Source organism: Myotis brandtii, unplaced genomic scaffold (assembly GCF_000412655.1).
Source record: "Myotis brandtii unplaced genomic scaffold, ASM41265v1 scaffold125, whole genome shotgun sequence".
Lineage (NCBI taxonomy): Eukaryota > Metazoa > Chordata > Mammalia > Chiroptera > Vespertilionidae > Myotis > Myotis brandtii.
Window position 1 is genome coordinate 3,778,816 of NW_005354385.1, and position 15,999 is coordinate 3,794,814.

Below are 15,999 nucleotides of genomic sequence, written 5' to 3' on the forward strand. Positions count from 1 at the left end.
GACTTCAGTGTGGTGCTCAGAAAGCCTGCCCGGGCTACTGGTTTTCAGCTCAATGGGTTTACGTGACAACTATGACCGAGCTTTCAGAGGTTTCCCATTTCTGGTCCTAACATGGGCGAGCACACATCTCAGCAGAAAGGCTAGCCATTGAAGATGCTCTTCCCTAAGAAAAACCTCTCTGTGATTCTAAACACGGTGTGAGCATCACCCCACAAGGCTGTTCAAACCACTTTTAATTGGGAGCTTTGTAATCGCTATGATTATACTGTTGGAGCAAGAGAGGTACTTAACAGATAAGCTCCCCGGGTGTCTTCTGTGTCAGCGAGGAGGCGATCTTAAAAGGAATCTGTGTCCTCTCTCTCTCTCTCTCTCTCTCTCTCTCTCTCTCTCTCGCTTTGTTTTTCCTATTCAGTTTTTGTTCTATATTTCTCGCAGGTTTTTTTTCTATGCACTTTGATCTTATCTGCTTTTATAATCCCTTTCCATGCCCTGATTTTTCCTCTTATTTATAATTTATATCCTGCTTATTTATACAAAATATGTGAGGTTGCTTACATTATTATAACTTATAAATCAGGGGAGAGGAGAGAAAAAGGTTAGCGAAGAAGAGAGCATTATCGCAGGAATCCGAGATACTTACCACAGTTGAGCACTAAATTTGGTTACAGCTTTCTAGAGGCAAAAACAGAAAGCAGTATTTGTTAGGCTGTGGAGTTCTTTTTAAGTCTTTTCCCCCTTCTACACGATTTCCATTTTCTTCTGCTCCTGCTTATCCTAAGAGCAGTTGGGTTTTCTTAGTGTCTCATATTTCCTGTGCCAGGTAGTTCCCACAGGGATGAGGCTCCCATCCCTCTCTCTCTCCCCTCCCGACCCTCCCAACATCCACCATGAGTTCTGCCCAAAACTCACAGGCAAGATCACAGACAGTCCGGGGCTTCCAGCCGGGGTGAGGAAGCCGCCCTTCAGTTTCTTCTTGAAAGCTGAGCTCACGGGCGTTGGTGCAAAGGGCTGGCCTCTGGGTCGGGACCAGCCCAGACTTCCATCCTGGAGGCCTGACGAGCGTCCGGTGGCGAGTGGAGTGAAATCACGGGTGCTCCACTGCGTAACCATCACCCCAGGCAGGGGAAGCATCCCTCTCAGGACTGGGAACCCCTGTCTTGGCGAGAGAGCCTGAGGTCGGGGCTGTGTCTGACCTGCTTTGGGATCCCAGGTGCTGGCAGGTGAGAAGTGGTGTGTGAGTTCCCCCGGGGAAGGGGGAAGTGCGTCCTGTTTCTCTGATTATCTATAGTTTCAATAGACGGTGGCTTTTGGGAGAGGATGTTTTAGGGCTGCACACTTAAATCTAGAGCAGTAAGTAGGAGGCTGTGCTGTCCAATCCGCTGGCCACTGGCCACGCGTGACTGAGCACGTGCAATGTGGTCAAGTGCAAACTGAGGTGTGCTGAAGGGGTCAGGTATACAGAGGATTGCAAACACCGGGAGAAGGTCTGTGAAACATCTCAGTAATAATATCGTCATGTACAACATCGCCACGGAATGCTGCTTACATATTGAAAGGATAATATATTGAATTATTGGGTTAAAGGAAATCTTACATTATTAAAATTAATTTTACCTGTTTCTCTTTACTTTTTAATGTGGCCAATCAAAAACTAAAATTAGGTGGCTCCCATGGTATTTCTATTAGACATCTCTGGTCGAAATGTCTAGAACTATAAACAATTTTTTTTTTTTTTTTGCTGAGGAGTGAATTTCCATTGTGTCTTCTAACACCTGTGTTCTCTCTTTTGTTCTCTTTCAACAGATCTGACTCTCCACATAGCATGTCAAGGACGAAATTAATCACCAATTCCTCCCCCCCCCCCCCCCCCCCCCCCCTCCTATTCCCTTTTTTTTTTCCCACCTTACCCAGCCATCTGCAGTACACCCGTTTCAGGTATTTGAGCTGTGTAGAAGTTCTGTGTGCAGACGTGTGCTTGGACCGCTCTCTTCCTGAGAAATCTGAAGGGGTGATTACAGAAGATCCACTCACTCCTGGGAACCACCGCTGTGGACTCGGCCTCGGGCCTCGGGCCTCGGGTGGTCTCGGGCGGCCCCTGCACTGTCCAGCAAACGCCCCAACTTGCCATTCAGAGGGTGCGGGGGGACAACCAAGTGCCGTGGAGGCAGGTGATCACACTCTGCTGAAACTGTCTGGTTTCCTGTAAAATAGACACTTTATATTTTTAGGGAACAAAGTGCTGCTATAGGGTTCAAAATTTTCATTCTGAACACTTTTCCAAAACAAATTACTCCTAGGAAGCATTTTGAATACCCTGGTCACATCTTTGGATCTGTAAAGTACACCTTTTAGTATGACATCCGTTAAAATGCAAAGCAAATTTCTTCAAGGCAGAAAAACAATCTGACAGCAGCAATGTAGAATTTGTTCATTCAAACACATCTCTGTGAACGTGAAAAGTCATAAAATTCACCTCTGAGTTGTTTGCTATTGAACCGGCAGCGACGAGTCTCAGCCAGCCCGGTGTGAGCATCACTCCTTCAGAAGTGCTGGAAATGCCGCAGAGTTGGATGAGTGGAAGTGGGGTTGCCCCCTTCGCCCTGATCCACCTGGAATGGCATCTGGATGGCCTCTTTCTCTAGGGAACCATCTGAAGCCTCGAGGGGGTATTGTTGCCGAAATCCAGGATCATTCAGCAGTTGAAAGAGGAAGCCCCGGGGAGAGTGTAATGGACAAATTTTTGTGCCTATGAATAAGTTGCCACCAATAAGTTATTTTAACTCATCTTTCTGACTGTTTAGGTCCTCTTTTTGGCATCAAATATAGGTTTTATCTTCTTAGGCAGAATTAGAAGAAATCAATATGGATGGATTTTAAAAAATATATACCTGTTGCTATATTCAGATACATGAATCTAAACTGAATCAACTCTCCCTGGTGTGCATATGAACATGATGGATTTCCAAGTAGTAAAGTTTTCAGGGAAAATGACAAGGATTCAATTAAGTTGTTCTTCTGTGCTGCTACCGTTTTGACACATTTGAGGATAAGTCCATGACAACCAACCAAACTCGGTGAAGGCACCCTCCTCCTACTACTGTGCCTGCCCAAAAGGAGCGAGCTGGCACTGCCCCGCTGCTGTCACCCCGGAATGAAATGTGTGGGGGAGACGTTGGGCTTTCTAGTGGCTGTGTGGACAGAAGATTGTTCAAGGTGCGTGTGCATGTGCGTGTGTGTGTGTGTGTGTGTGTGTGTGTGTGAGAGAGAGAGAGAGAGAGACAGAGAGAGAGAGAGAGAGAGAGAGAGAGAGAGGAGAAAGCACTAAGGACTGAATTCACCTCCAAAATCCTGTATAAAATTTCCTAACAAAGCAAAGCTGCTTTATTTAATTTATTTGTTAAATGTTGCTTTTTGTTTGTGTGTGTTTTGTTTTGGGGGTGAGAGGAGTAAGGAGAGAAGAGGATGAATTCTACCTGAAGTATTTATTTGAAAAAGATGACAATTTTGCATCTTTAAAATTCTTCTGTTTGATTTTCTTATGTTGTTGCCAGCACTCGTGCAGTATAAACTGCCCAATTGCTATTTGCAATCTGATAGAAGGGTCCTTGTAGGACAGGTTTTGCAGCCCTTACCAGGTGATAACATATGCCATATTTATAACCTTGCCTCTGATTTTAGATGCTAAAACATTGGTCTTTGAGAAGATTACCAATTACTAATTGTCATACCACTACTGTCTGTTATGCAACTGTATTACTTTGTGTTTGGAAATTAAACCAAGGTCAATAATTTATTTTTGGCTCTCTTGTTAATAGATTATTTTGGTTTTTTTCCAAGGTAATTTTTTCCTGGGTACCCCTTTTCTACTTCTAAAGAATTGCATGGCCCTTTCATGTTTCAAAGAAACAGTCACTTGTAGTTCCGTATTTCTTGATCTCCACAAGGGACTCACAGAATTCACTTCACTTTTATTCACAGAGAAAGTTGGCTTTGATGTCTCTTAAAGATACTTCCGCTAGTTGCTGATCAGCCAGTCAGTTCACCTAGCTTTGATCTTTATAGGACCTCGAAACTAAGTTTCCTCACTGTGACCAACAGGCAGATTATTGGAATGGATCATACAGTACGTTCAAGCAGATTCTTAAGTATTACTTTATTAATAAGCTAATTTTGAGATCATATATTCTGTAGGCCACTTGTTTAGAAAGCCACATGTATGCAACTTTAATTTTTTTAGACTATTGCTCCATTACACTTGGATTCTAAATGTAAAAAGCCACACTTCTGAAGGCCAAGCCTATGGTTATATATTGGTTGTATGCTGCTTTTTGCTAGTGTGTGTGTGTGTGTGTGTATAAGTGGTGCGTTTGTGGGGTGTGTGTGTGTACATGTGCACGTGCGCTTTTCTTTAAATAATTTTATATTTCATGCTACTTCTTGAATGTTTACTCTGATTCTTGAAGAGAATACTAGGTGGTTTATTCAGATAACCTCTACTTGCAGGATAGTGGATTGTTAATTTAGAGGAATGCTGTTGGGGATATCAGATGTATGGTTGGAGACTAAACTATATTAATGCCAAATGTGTTCTGGTCACTTACCAGAGACTTCTGTACAAGCGCATCATCTCTTTAAACACTGTACAGTTGGCTTTTGTTGAATGGCGAGTGGTAAGGAGAACATTAAGTGTAGATTAAGGGTTTTAAAAGAAATAGTATCATATGATTAAATTAGGCTTCATAGAAATATTGGGATAAATGGAGAAATAAGAATGTCTGTCTAGAACGTAGCATCTAATGTATTTTGAAGCCCTAAGTTCACACAAGAAACTGATACTCCTGCCCAAGGCCAGACCAAGCCGTCACCAGGACTCAAGGAGGAGCCATGGGCTCTCCTTTCCTGCAGAGCAACTGAAAGCAAATCAAAGCTCTCAACAGTCCCCTCTTTGCAGTGCATGTTTGTAGCAGCACAGAAGACACGTTGGGGAAGTTTTTCATTGGCGAGGCAGGGGGCGTGTTCACTTCATTCCCTTTGTTGGCTCACCCTGCATATCTTGAACAAGTTGAAGGAACCATCATAGACTACAACAGCTTCATTTAACATTCAACTTAGACTTTTTAGAAATATTATGGGCAAGGGCCAGGGAGCACTGCTCTGTGGAGTCGGACTGCACATGGCAGGTTATGTATCCATTTTAACCAGTTGCCATTGGGTGTGGAGGTGAGGGGAAGAGGGCATCAGTAGAATTACTCATGTCTAGTTTGTAAAGTATGTAGTGTGTACTGCAGATGTATGATTGCTGGGCTCTGTGTATCTGTACAGTAGCTTTCATTTTAAAAATTGTGGGCACACTTGGTGGTTTGAAGGGGAGAATGCAGTTTATATCAAGTAACGATGCTGTAATATAGTAAATGTAACAAAAAATCTGGAAGTAACCCTCCCCTGGCCCATGGAAAATGTTGGTTTCTTCTGGGTTCTAAAATGAAGATGTATGGATACTCTGGCAGACTGCATGTTGTATAATTTGAAAAATACTAAAAGTGGAAAATAAACTTGACTTAAACTTTGGCTGGTCTGTTTTCCCTTATTTGAGTCCAATGCCAGTGTTTGTGTGAGCCATTTTCTGGCTTCAGAGGAATTCATTTCAGTGACCTGGAGCTCAAGTTCAGCGCACGACCAAAGTCAACCTTGGCCTTTTTGCCTTTTGCTTAGGCTGAATATCTGGTTTTAATTTTTTTTTCCATTGAAAAACCAAGAAAACCTGACACTTATCCCTTCAGCACTCAAGCAATAGCGACTGATGTAAATAAACGTTTTAACTTTGAGTTAAAGCAGGATTGAGTGAAAGCTCAGGAGACACCAGTGTCTTAGCCGAACCTCTTCTTGCCCGAGAAGGGCACTTACTCTATAATATGTTTTGGAGCATTGGCATGCTTCAGCTAATGCAGTGGAGCCTTGTATATATTGAAAGATCACTGGCATCTTTGGAGAAGGGTTGGGTGTTTGTATTTCTGTTTAACCTACTGATTATTAGTATTAATGTGCAGTGCTGAGATCTCGAGGGGATGCTGGGAGCCTCTCATTCTTGATTTGGTTAATGTTGCATGCAAGCCAGGCAGTATACTGCTTTAATCAATTACAAGTGGGAAGGATGGGTGCCAAATGAACATTTTATAAGTGGGATTGAGGGCAATGCGCATAATGTGCTTTTATGATGTCTTACCCATCTTCCAAATGCTAAAGCACTTGGAAGAGTCAGTTCCCAGATACCAAGTTGTTAAAGGTGACTTATGTAGTAAAACTACAAATGGGATGGATGAGTTTTTAGGCCCAAGCCTGCTTATTTAAAATGGGAAGGCAGTCCCCTGCCAGAACTCAATTACAAGGCAGAGTTCAATGTCATGGGAAATGCCCATAGGCCCCAGAGCTGCAGGCTTGCGCTGTTCCCAGGGCTCCGTCAGCCGCGCTGCACGGGGTGGGGGCTGCGCCTCGGAAGTCCGGGGCTGGGGCCTCTGGGAGAAGGTGGAACTGAAGCTGTAATCTGCTAAGGCAATTACCGGTGACATGTGTGCATTGGCAGGTTTAATTCTAGCACTTGTGACAGGTTTCATCTTGTGTCTTATGTACATAATAAAATAACAGGAGGAGGAGGAATCTCTTGGGTGACACATCAGATGAAAATGTGGGCTCGTTTGGCAAAAGGCACCCTGAGCCACGGGATTTTTACTTTCCCTTTGGCACAGAAAACACCATTTTCTGTGCAGTTCGTCGGGCTCAAAATCATAGGAGACTTGCAGGTCAATGCAGTGCTTCTGTTTGGGAGCTCCTCCCTGCTCAGCACCCTCCAAACCCTTCCCTTCTCCATGTCAGACTGCAAGTGATTCCTATGCCTTCAGAACGTATACATGAAATTAGAGCCATTGGCAAACTTGTTTTGAACGACATGTAGCAGCACCAGAACCTCCTCATGCTCAGAAAGCGGCAACCAACAATTCATGCGAGACTGTTCTGGCTGGGTGCCAGACACTGTTTTAAGTGCTTTACATGTATTAATCCAGCTAATCCTCCTAATAAACCCACGAGGTCGGCACCATTATCTCCGCTTTGCCCGGGAGGAAACAGGCACAGAGAAGTTAAGTAACTTGCCCAAGGTCTCACAGCTAGGAGGAGGAGGGGGAGGCAAGACTCAAAACCAGGTGGTCTGCTCCCAAGGTGTGCGCTCTCTGCAGGTAGTAACCACTTCAGAATGATGCGTGTGTGTGTGTGTGTGTGTGTGTGTGTGTGTGTGTGTAATGCCTCAAAAAATGCTTTTGTGAAGAATTGATATAAAGTTTTATAGCTTTTCTGTTTCCTCCTTTGATTGGACTCTGAGACATCATTGTGAGTCCCTTTAAGCCATCAGCTGTATCTAGGCAAGAATCATGGAACTGGTAATGAAAGAGGATGCCTCATAGTGGGGGGTGGGGGGCTCCTAAAGCAAGGCTGAGTGGCCGCACAGTTGTCAGAAGCTTTTCCATAAGTAACATAAACTTAGACGTGAGGCAGACACTTCAGACCGTGTAGTGAGAATTCAACTGATCATGATCCATGTTGACTTTTTTCTCTTTAGGACATTATCTCTGGTTGCTTGTTTGAGTACATAGCCTATATCCCCCTACTTCTTAAGCGAAAAATAAAGCAGGGTTCTCTTGCCCCATCTCAGCTCGCTCCACCAGGGATCTGAGCGGCACTGGTTGGGTTCTCTCATCCCCGGGTCTGTGTGAGGCCGTGGAGGAGGCTGTTCAGGGAGCCCTGCTGGTAATCACTGCGCCTCCCTCCCCTCCCCCCATCGTGAAGATGAATAGGGTCTCATTTTAGTGCTGTGGGTTTAGAACAAGTAAACATGCCAGTCATACCACACCTGCACATGCAAGTCCAGCTGCAGGAGGGATGGGAACAGCACGGGCGGCTTCTCCTAGGAGCCCTGCTTCGCCAGACTCCAGCGGCACCTCTCCTGTCCAAGGGTGCTGCTGATGCAGGCTTGGAGGGACAGGTTGATGGCAGAGTTTTCTAGGCCAAGGGATGCTAACCTTCAGCCAGTGCCAACAGGTTCCTCCCTGCCCCCCACCCAGATGACCCAGGTGTCCTTGCTGCCCTGAAAAGCCCCCTCCTGGGACACCCCTGCACACTGGCTAGCAGGCCATGACACCACTGAGTACGGATGCTCCTCGACCTCTTTACTAGGGGTCACGTCCCAACGAACACATCCTAAGTTGGAAATACCATAAGTCAAAAATACACTTACACACCTAACCTGCTGAACACGAACTTTGACGTGCCCAGAGCACAGGGCACTGCAGGTACCGGTGCTCATCCTCCGGGCTCTGTGCCTGCCCAGCATCAGGGGAGAGCAGGTGCCCCGCGTCGCCAGCCCAGGAAAAGATCACGGCACGGCGTTCGCACCATCCTAAAGTCGAAAGATCGTAGTGTTGAACCTCTGTAAGTTGGAAACAGTCAATGATTCTGTAGAGGTAAGAAGTGTCCAAACAGTGAATTGCTGGGAAGCAAAATCTCAGCGTATAGAGAAAATGCCCCAGAAAATTACACACCAGAATGAAGATGATGTAAGGGGGTTACTTGAAATCCATTGGTGATAGATTAGGTAGGCAGAGAAAGCAAAGTGAGAAACCTCTGGGATTGGATAAAAAGTAAAGCGGAAGGACACATACTGCTTTTACACTGGTGGGTACAGGAGAGTTCACAATTAACATTTATAGCACAGAGAGATGGTATGCGGGAGAACAAGGTAACAGTGAGGGATTTTTGGGCCTCATGCTCTGGTGGGAGTTGTGCCCTGAGGGGGTCTGGGAAAAGGGGATTACTCTGACATTCCAAGGTATCTTATTGTAGATGCAGCAGACAGGCTCAGTTAGGATGAGGATTGACCTTTGTCAAGGAAAACACCAGGCAGTTTTCCTCTCAGGCCAGCCTGTGTGGGTACTTGAGGCCTCTGTGTGTGTAAGGCCTGCCATGCAGGCCTCCCCTGAGCTTGTAAGGTGTACTGTGTGGCCCCTTTTACGTCCACAATTCCAAAGTGGAAGAATGATGAAGCTGGAACCTGGGTTTGCCTGTAATTCCCGTCGAGCGGCTGTGGAGGCTGGTGGAGGGCTAGCTGCCCCGCATCCCAGGGCCTCTCTGTGCTGTGGAGAGGGTTAGTCCACTGCCTGCTGCTGCTCACCATTTGTGATGAGAATCAGCTGGGAAACTGTGCAAAGTGCTACTCATGTGTCAGGGATCGAATCATCAGAAACGTCCCAGAGAAGATGTTTTCGCCTCAGACCCGGGCTGTGCCTTCCTGTCAGCAGCTTTGCTTCCAGTAGGAGGAGCAAGAACGTGCGGAGACAGGATCGCCTGCTTCTGCCCCTGAGGTCAAACCTTGTCGTAGCTTGCCATTTAGGGTTCTTCCTTTCCCACTCCTCCACCCTCCTTCCTCTTGGGGAAAAGCCGTCTTAGGCTATTTCAGGGGTTGACTGCAGAATCCCTCATTGTTACCTTGTTCTCCCACATACATACCCTGCTCTCCCAGTAACCCCGCTGAGGGGCTTTGGGGCCAGTGCCCATACTGTGTGCCCGGTGGCTGTTCATACCGGGGCTCCTGCAAGGCCCTGGGTGGGATCGTGGGATCCTGAGTCGGGTCCATTGGCTTCCCAGTAGCCACAGCTGTTGCAGAGCCTGCTCCCCACCGCATCCTTGCAGCCGCTTAACAAGTTCCCCACAGAGAGATTAGAGGAGCTCACGGAATCACTTAGCCAAGCTGCTACACAAAAGCACCCTTGGCTCGTGCCAGCGTCTGGAAACAAGCTGTCTGCTTCCTCTGCTAAAGAGCCTGTGTGAAGGCCCCTCCTGGTGCCGCACCCTGGAGGCAGGTCTGTCCTCTGCACGGGGGCCAGCTGCTCCTAAACACGAGAGAACCGTGATCATGGCCTCTGCTTTGTGCTCAACTCTTTTCAGACCTTGGGCCAGGAGAAAACCAAAGTCCAAAGAGGTGAAGTACTGTGCCCAAGGTCCCGCCCGTGGCTGTTTTGCCTCTAGAACTCAGGTTCCTTCCGTCACAGCCCTCGGCTTGCCCATCTCAGTTTTTGCCATTCCCCGTTCCCCCCTAAGAGTTGTTGTAGATAAATAGTGCCCTTTAAGGTGGTTTTCGCTTCACTATATTGAGCCAATACATTAGGGCATTCTTGAAGACATAAAGTGTATGTCACCAATCCTCGGAGTAGCAGAGAAAGGTGCAGAGACACTGGGAATTGTCTGAATGTTAAGTGACCATCCTATGTCACATGGGGAGACCGAGTCCAGACCTTGCTCAAGTCAGGGTTCCCTCCGCTGCACCACCCCTCCGCCTGCAAACAACCGTAACTGATAGCAGCGGGAGCCTCTCTGACATGCGGTCAAGCACTGCTTGTTATGAGTTGGGGGGACATGTTTTGCCACAGACATTTGTTGTGTGTGTACTATGTGCCAGGGCCCTGGTGATCCAGGGTGGACAGTCGCAGTTTAGAGACTGGAGTTCCAGTAGTTCCCACTCCTCCCCGTGGTAACGGGGGCCTCCAATGAGTTATCTGGCCTCTGCAGCTGAAATCTCCATGTGATGAACTCCAAGCGTTCTGCAAAAATATTAGCATTCAGTTATTCTCCCCACAAATACAGGGTGTCCCCAAAATGTATACACAAGATATCTGTAGAGTCTATTACATTTTGAAAATGAAATGCATTTTAATAAACACTGCCTTTATAACTATTCAAAGTGTGTGTATACCCTGTACTTGAGCACCTCCTTTGTATTCAGCATTGCTTCAGAGCTGGAGAGCAGTGGTAAACAGACAAAAGTCTTCATTTTCTTAGAGGCAAGTTATAAGCCAGTGAACACCACTTTCTAAGAGGACTCAGTACATTCAAGTGCTGGGTAAAGAAACAGGACACCCTGATAGCAAGTGTCATGGGTCTACTGCAACTTGGTGGCCAGGAGAGGCCTCTCTGAATGATGGAAGGAACCGGCCATGCAAAGATCTGGAGACAGTTTCAGACAGAAGAACCAGCAAGTGCGAAGGTCATGAGGAAGCTTTCGCTTGGTGGGTTAACGGTAACAGAACTGTGATTTTCTGCAAAGAACTTTCTCCACATGGGTCTTTCAGCTCCTTTGTGACCTTGTAGATGAAAGAGATGATAAGTATGTTTGGTTACCTTCAAAAGTAAGAAGTAAATTTGGGAGCATCAAGATCTTTCCCGGGGTTAGAAATACATCAGCAAAGCCATTTGGACATTTTTGTAGCCAGTAATTTTGTAAGCAGACCCACAGAATGTAGTCCATGCTTCAGTGCTTGCTCTGAAACCCAAGTGAAAGGGGCAAGCACCCGCCCAGCGGATGTCTTAGACTGCCCGGCAAACTCACCACAGTGTTCGAGAGTGTGGAGGATACTGAGGGATAAATGCAGAAAAGCTGACGTGCTGCCTGACTTCAGGGTCAAGCACAGGCCGAAGGGGCCATCTGCATCTTTTCATGGTCCTCTTTTCCGGAAAACGAAACTGGAGCAGGTAGTGTGTCTCCTTGGAAATTTTGCTTGCCGGCCTGGTGTGTGAGATGTGAGCTGAACACACTCTGGGCTATTTCCACTTTTTGCTACATCAGGACTTTGTGATTGGTGAGCATCAATATCCCAACGAAACACATACTTCCTTGGCTGCCCTTGGTCAGTGTGGAGAGAATGTCCCCAGTCCAAAAGAGAGGGTTCTGGATTTGCCTGATAATGCTTGAGCTGACACTTCTGGGCGCCCCTGAAACATGACTTTGCTAACCACTCTTGCTGCAGCCGCTGCCTCCCTGGTCTTGCCTTAGACTCTGTTCTTGCTGAGATCTGTCAGGAGAGGAGCACTTCCCACTGTGGGCCTCACACAACTAAATGGCACCAGGCTGAAGCAGGCTGTTCAGTACCTAATTAGCCGGTGGCTTCAGGAAGTAGAACAAAACCTCTACGTGTTTGAAAGATGTCGCTTGAACGTGTTAGCTGAATAGCCTCAGCTGTTCAAACAGCAAAGCGAGACGCAGGTGGGGTGTGGAGGGGGTGGGTGCTGGAGTGAGGTGTCAGGAGTCCTGGCAAGGAAGGTCTCATCTTCTTTGGGACTTAAAGGGCTAACACAAAGGTGACCACACATTTTATTTTCCTCTTTGCAAAGCCTGACTTTGTCTTTCGAGTGCCCCTCATGGGAACTTGGGTTGTGGAAGGAATAACATTTTTCCTTTGTTCAGGTGGGGTGAGGGCTTCACATAGAGGGGAGGGGAGCTCCTTGTAGATGTGGGATGGCGGCTGTTTCAAATGGAACCATCTCTGGGCCTGTTTCTTCACCCGAGAAAGCAGAAGGTGGGATAAGGTCAGTCTTCAGGCGGCCTGGAGGCAAGTGGCATCTGAGGTGCTTATTCTAAAACCTCCCGCCCTCCTGAGCCTAAATTCTCAGGAGCAGAGGGGATCTGTCTGGAGCGAGCTTCCCAGGTGCCCCTCCTCCCCAGAGGTGCCTGGGGACAGTGGTCTGCCTGATCTCTAGCCTTCCAGCTCGGAAACCCTTGGCTAAGTCTGGGAGGCAGTGAATTCTAATTATGTTCGAGACCCAAACCTCTTTGCAAATCTGAGGACAGCTGTGGATGCTCTCTTTAGGAAAAATGTATGCATACACAAAATATTAAATCCAGTTTCAGGGTCTCTGGCCCTTGATTAAGAATTCCTACTCTAAAGTCAGTTGGCAAAAGAGAGGCTAAGATGCCCAACCAGTGTGGCTCAGTGGTTGAGCTTCGACCTATGGACCAGGAGGTCACGGTTTGATTCCTGGTGAGGCATATGCCCGGGTTGCGGGCTTGATCCCCAGTGTGGGGCATGCAGGAGACAGCCAATCAATGATTCTCTCTCATCATTCCTATTTCTATCTCTCTCTCCCTCTCCCTTTCTCTCTGAAATCAATAAAAAATATATTTTAAAAAAGAATCTAAGAACTTAGGACTATGACTATTGCAAAGTAGCTGCTCACTGAAGGTTATTCTATTGTGTCTCTCAGCTTTCCTATGATATACTAGTATTCTTTTCATTTTACAGATGAGCCAAGTGGGACATAGAGAGATTAACATACCCTGTGAGTGGTGGCTGGATTTGAGCCCAAATAGTCTTATTCCAGAGCCAGTGAACTTAAAATTTTGGGTAACCTAATCACACAATTATCAGATTTGCCTACCGGAAGTCATAGCCCTTTCTGACTTTGATATTTATGGCCATTGCCCTACATTTCACCCATATCAGTTATAATTAGTTAAGAAGTTATGTGCCAGGAATGATCCTAGAAACTTTATATGCATTGTTTTATTAAAAGACTAGAAGCCCATTGCAGGAGGATTCCTGCAAGAATAGGGCTTCCTCCGGCCGATCGCGCCGCCAAGCCCTGCCCCCCAGGGCCTCACACGGGGGTCCTGGCTGGGGGCAGGCCTGAGGCTGCACATGGGGGCCCGCCCTGCCTGCACTATGCAAATTAGCCACCATCTTTGTTAGCTCTCCCTGGCCCGCCCTGCCTGCAGTATGCAAATTAGCTGCCATCTTTGTTGGCAGTTAATTTGCATATCGTGCTGATTAGCCAATGGGAGGCATGGCGAAGGTACGGTCAATTACCATGTTTGTCTATTATTAGATAGGATATGCTCAGAAAGAGAAATACACTATTATTGTATACACTGAGTTCTAAGTAAATGTAGAAAAAATTAGGGAGGGAAGTATTTCCTGAGGCTTAGATATTTTCTGGATTATTTCCTCTTTGGATAATTTCTCTTTCATGATATTATCAGAGAACTAGAAATAGACAAGAAACTGAAGATTTTCCAGTGCAAATGTTTTCTTAGGGGGCAGCAGAGAAGAGTAAGACAGTTATTTGCAAGGATCAATTCATTCTAGATCCCTGAGAGTCCAGCAATGGGTTTGTCTCAATGTTCCGCACTTTAGTGTCTATCAGACACCAGCTGGCTCTCTGTGTGCTGCCTGTCAGAGCCACGTTAACGACAGGGAGAGCACTGTTTGGTGAGCAGGCGCTGTGCTCAGGCACCGCACGTGCACGGTTCCAACAAACCTCACAGTGGTATCAGACCCTCACGTTCAGATGCCCCTTTCAAGCAAAGACCTTCGGGCCGAGATCTTGCCTGATTTTATGCCTGCACATTTCCCAAGTGGCAAAAATGCATAATTGAAGTACACAGCCAGGGATATTCAGGAAGCACAGATTGGGGTGGGGGGAAGGGAGGGAGAAAAAGAGAGAGAGAGAGAGAGAGAGAGAGAGAGAGAGAGAGACCATGTGTATGCCAGGGTGAAACTTGTGGCTTCCTGATGATTCCCAGGCCAGTCTGGGTGGCATCACTTACCCACTTACCAGGCTGGCCCAGCCCAGGTCACATACAGCAGGAGGATCCTAAATCACCGAGGATCACATGCTCCGCTGACTGAAACCAACACACAACAAGGGCTGGGCCACTTCACGTGGGTGAGACTCAGAGCAGCTCCCAAGCTCAGCCCCACCTGCTGCGCAAGTGGCTGTCCCCGTGGGCAGGCCCTCCCACAGCCCCACCCAGGGACACCAGCCTCCCCACCTGCCACAAACAGAGGACGAGCCGAGTAGGGCACACCTAGGTGGGGCACCCACTGCCACTCTTTTCCAGGTTGGTCTGGCCCAGTGTGACGTGCCCAGCCAGGCGACACCAGTTCTTAAACACCCATCCACGCAGGACTCACTGATAGAGGGAATGGGGGTTTCAGGCCTGAGAGCACTGAGCATACCGCTGGGGAAAGGAAGGAGCAAGCCACTTGACCATGACCTCACCTCGGCAGTCTCTAATCATGGCCTTTGAGGTTTAACACATGCAGTCATAGACGTCTCCTGCAGTAGCTATAAGAGTGCTCTCCACTGCAGCTTTAAAGTTACACAGCGTTCCCTGCACTGCTCTTGAAACGGATTTCTTTAATGAATATCAACATTAGCAGCATCACACATTACCCTGTGTGTGTATGCGTGTGAAGCCCATTCATTTGTTCAATGGGACACACACACACCAACATCCCACACTCTTTTATCCTATTTTGGTATGTCTTTCCTTTTTTTTTATTAAAAAAAAACTTATTGTTTTTATTGGTTTTCGAGAGAGAGGAAGGGAGAGAGAGAGAGAGAGAGAGAGAGAGAGAGAACACTTATGTGAGAGAGGAACATCAAATGGAGCCTGAAACCCAGGCATGTGCCCTAACTGGGAACCGAAACAGTGACCTTTTGGTGCACAGGACAATGCTCAACCAACTGAGCCACAGCAGCCAGGGCTGATGTGTCTTTATTTTTGAAACTGTCAGGGACTCAGTAAATGCAAGTGATTTGGGTCAAACGACTCTGAGAGGCTTGGAAAGACCACAGATTAGAGATCTCCGCAGAGGACCAAAGCCAAGCAGAATCTCTGCACCAGTTCTGTCCCCACCAATCCTTCCCAGCTACAGTCGCACCAGCACCTCATACTACCAGCGCTGGGATTTGGGGTCAGTAGCCACAATGTTTTCACAGCAGGGCTGGCAGGATAGCATTGTCGTGCAGAGCCCTGTCTGTGACACTCAGAAGTTAAAGATCTGCCCTGGGAGGGGAGACCTCCCTGGGGCAGCTTGCTGCCGGGGGAGGGATGTCCGAAGTACAGAGGCCGGGTGGGCTGTCGCTGCTGAAGTGGGAGTGAGCCTCTGGCCTGACGTGAATGACCAGCCTTAAAAGGCTGGACGCAAAAGACCCGGCCACACCTTGTTTGTTTATTCGGTATTAATGGAGCACCTGCTCGGTGCTGGGTTTGTTCAAGGTTCAGGTGATTGAACAGTGGACAGGCAAGGTCCCTGCCCAACTGGGGCTTACAGTCTAGGGGTGGGGAGGATAGCACCCTCGGGAATGAATTTATTTACAGCCTAATGCCGTTATTGA

The 15,999-nt window shown here is 47.2% G+C and overlaps 1 protein-coding gene across 1 annotated transcript in view; it reads left to right on the plus strand.

The window, feature by feature from the left end:
* The window catches only part of KIF5C (kinesin family member 5C), a 151,369-nt gene extending 145,801 nt beyond the window's left edge, over window positions 1-5,568 (plus strand). The window contains exon 26 of the mRNA XM_005859294.2: window positions 1,804-5,568. The gene's annotated coding sequence lies outside the window, so the exon portion shown is untranslated. The remainder of the gene's footprint in view (window positions 1-1,803) is intronic.
* The last annotated feature ends 10,431 nt before the right edge of the window (window positions 5,569-15,999 follow it).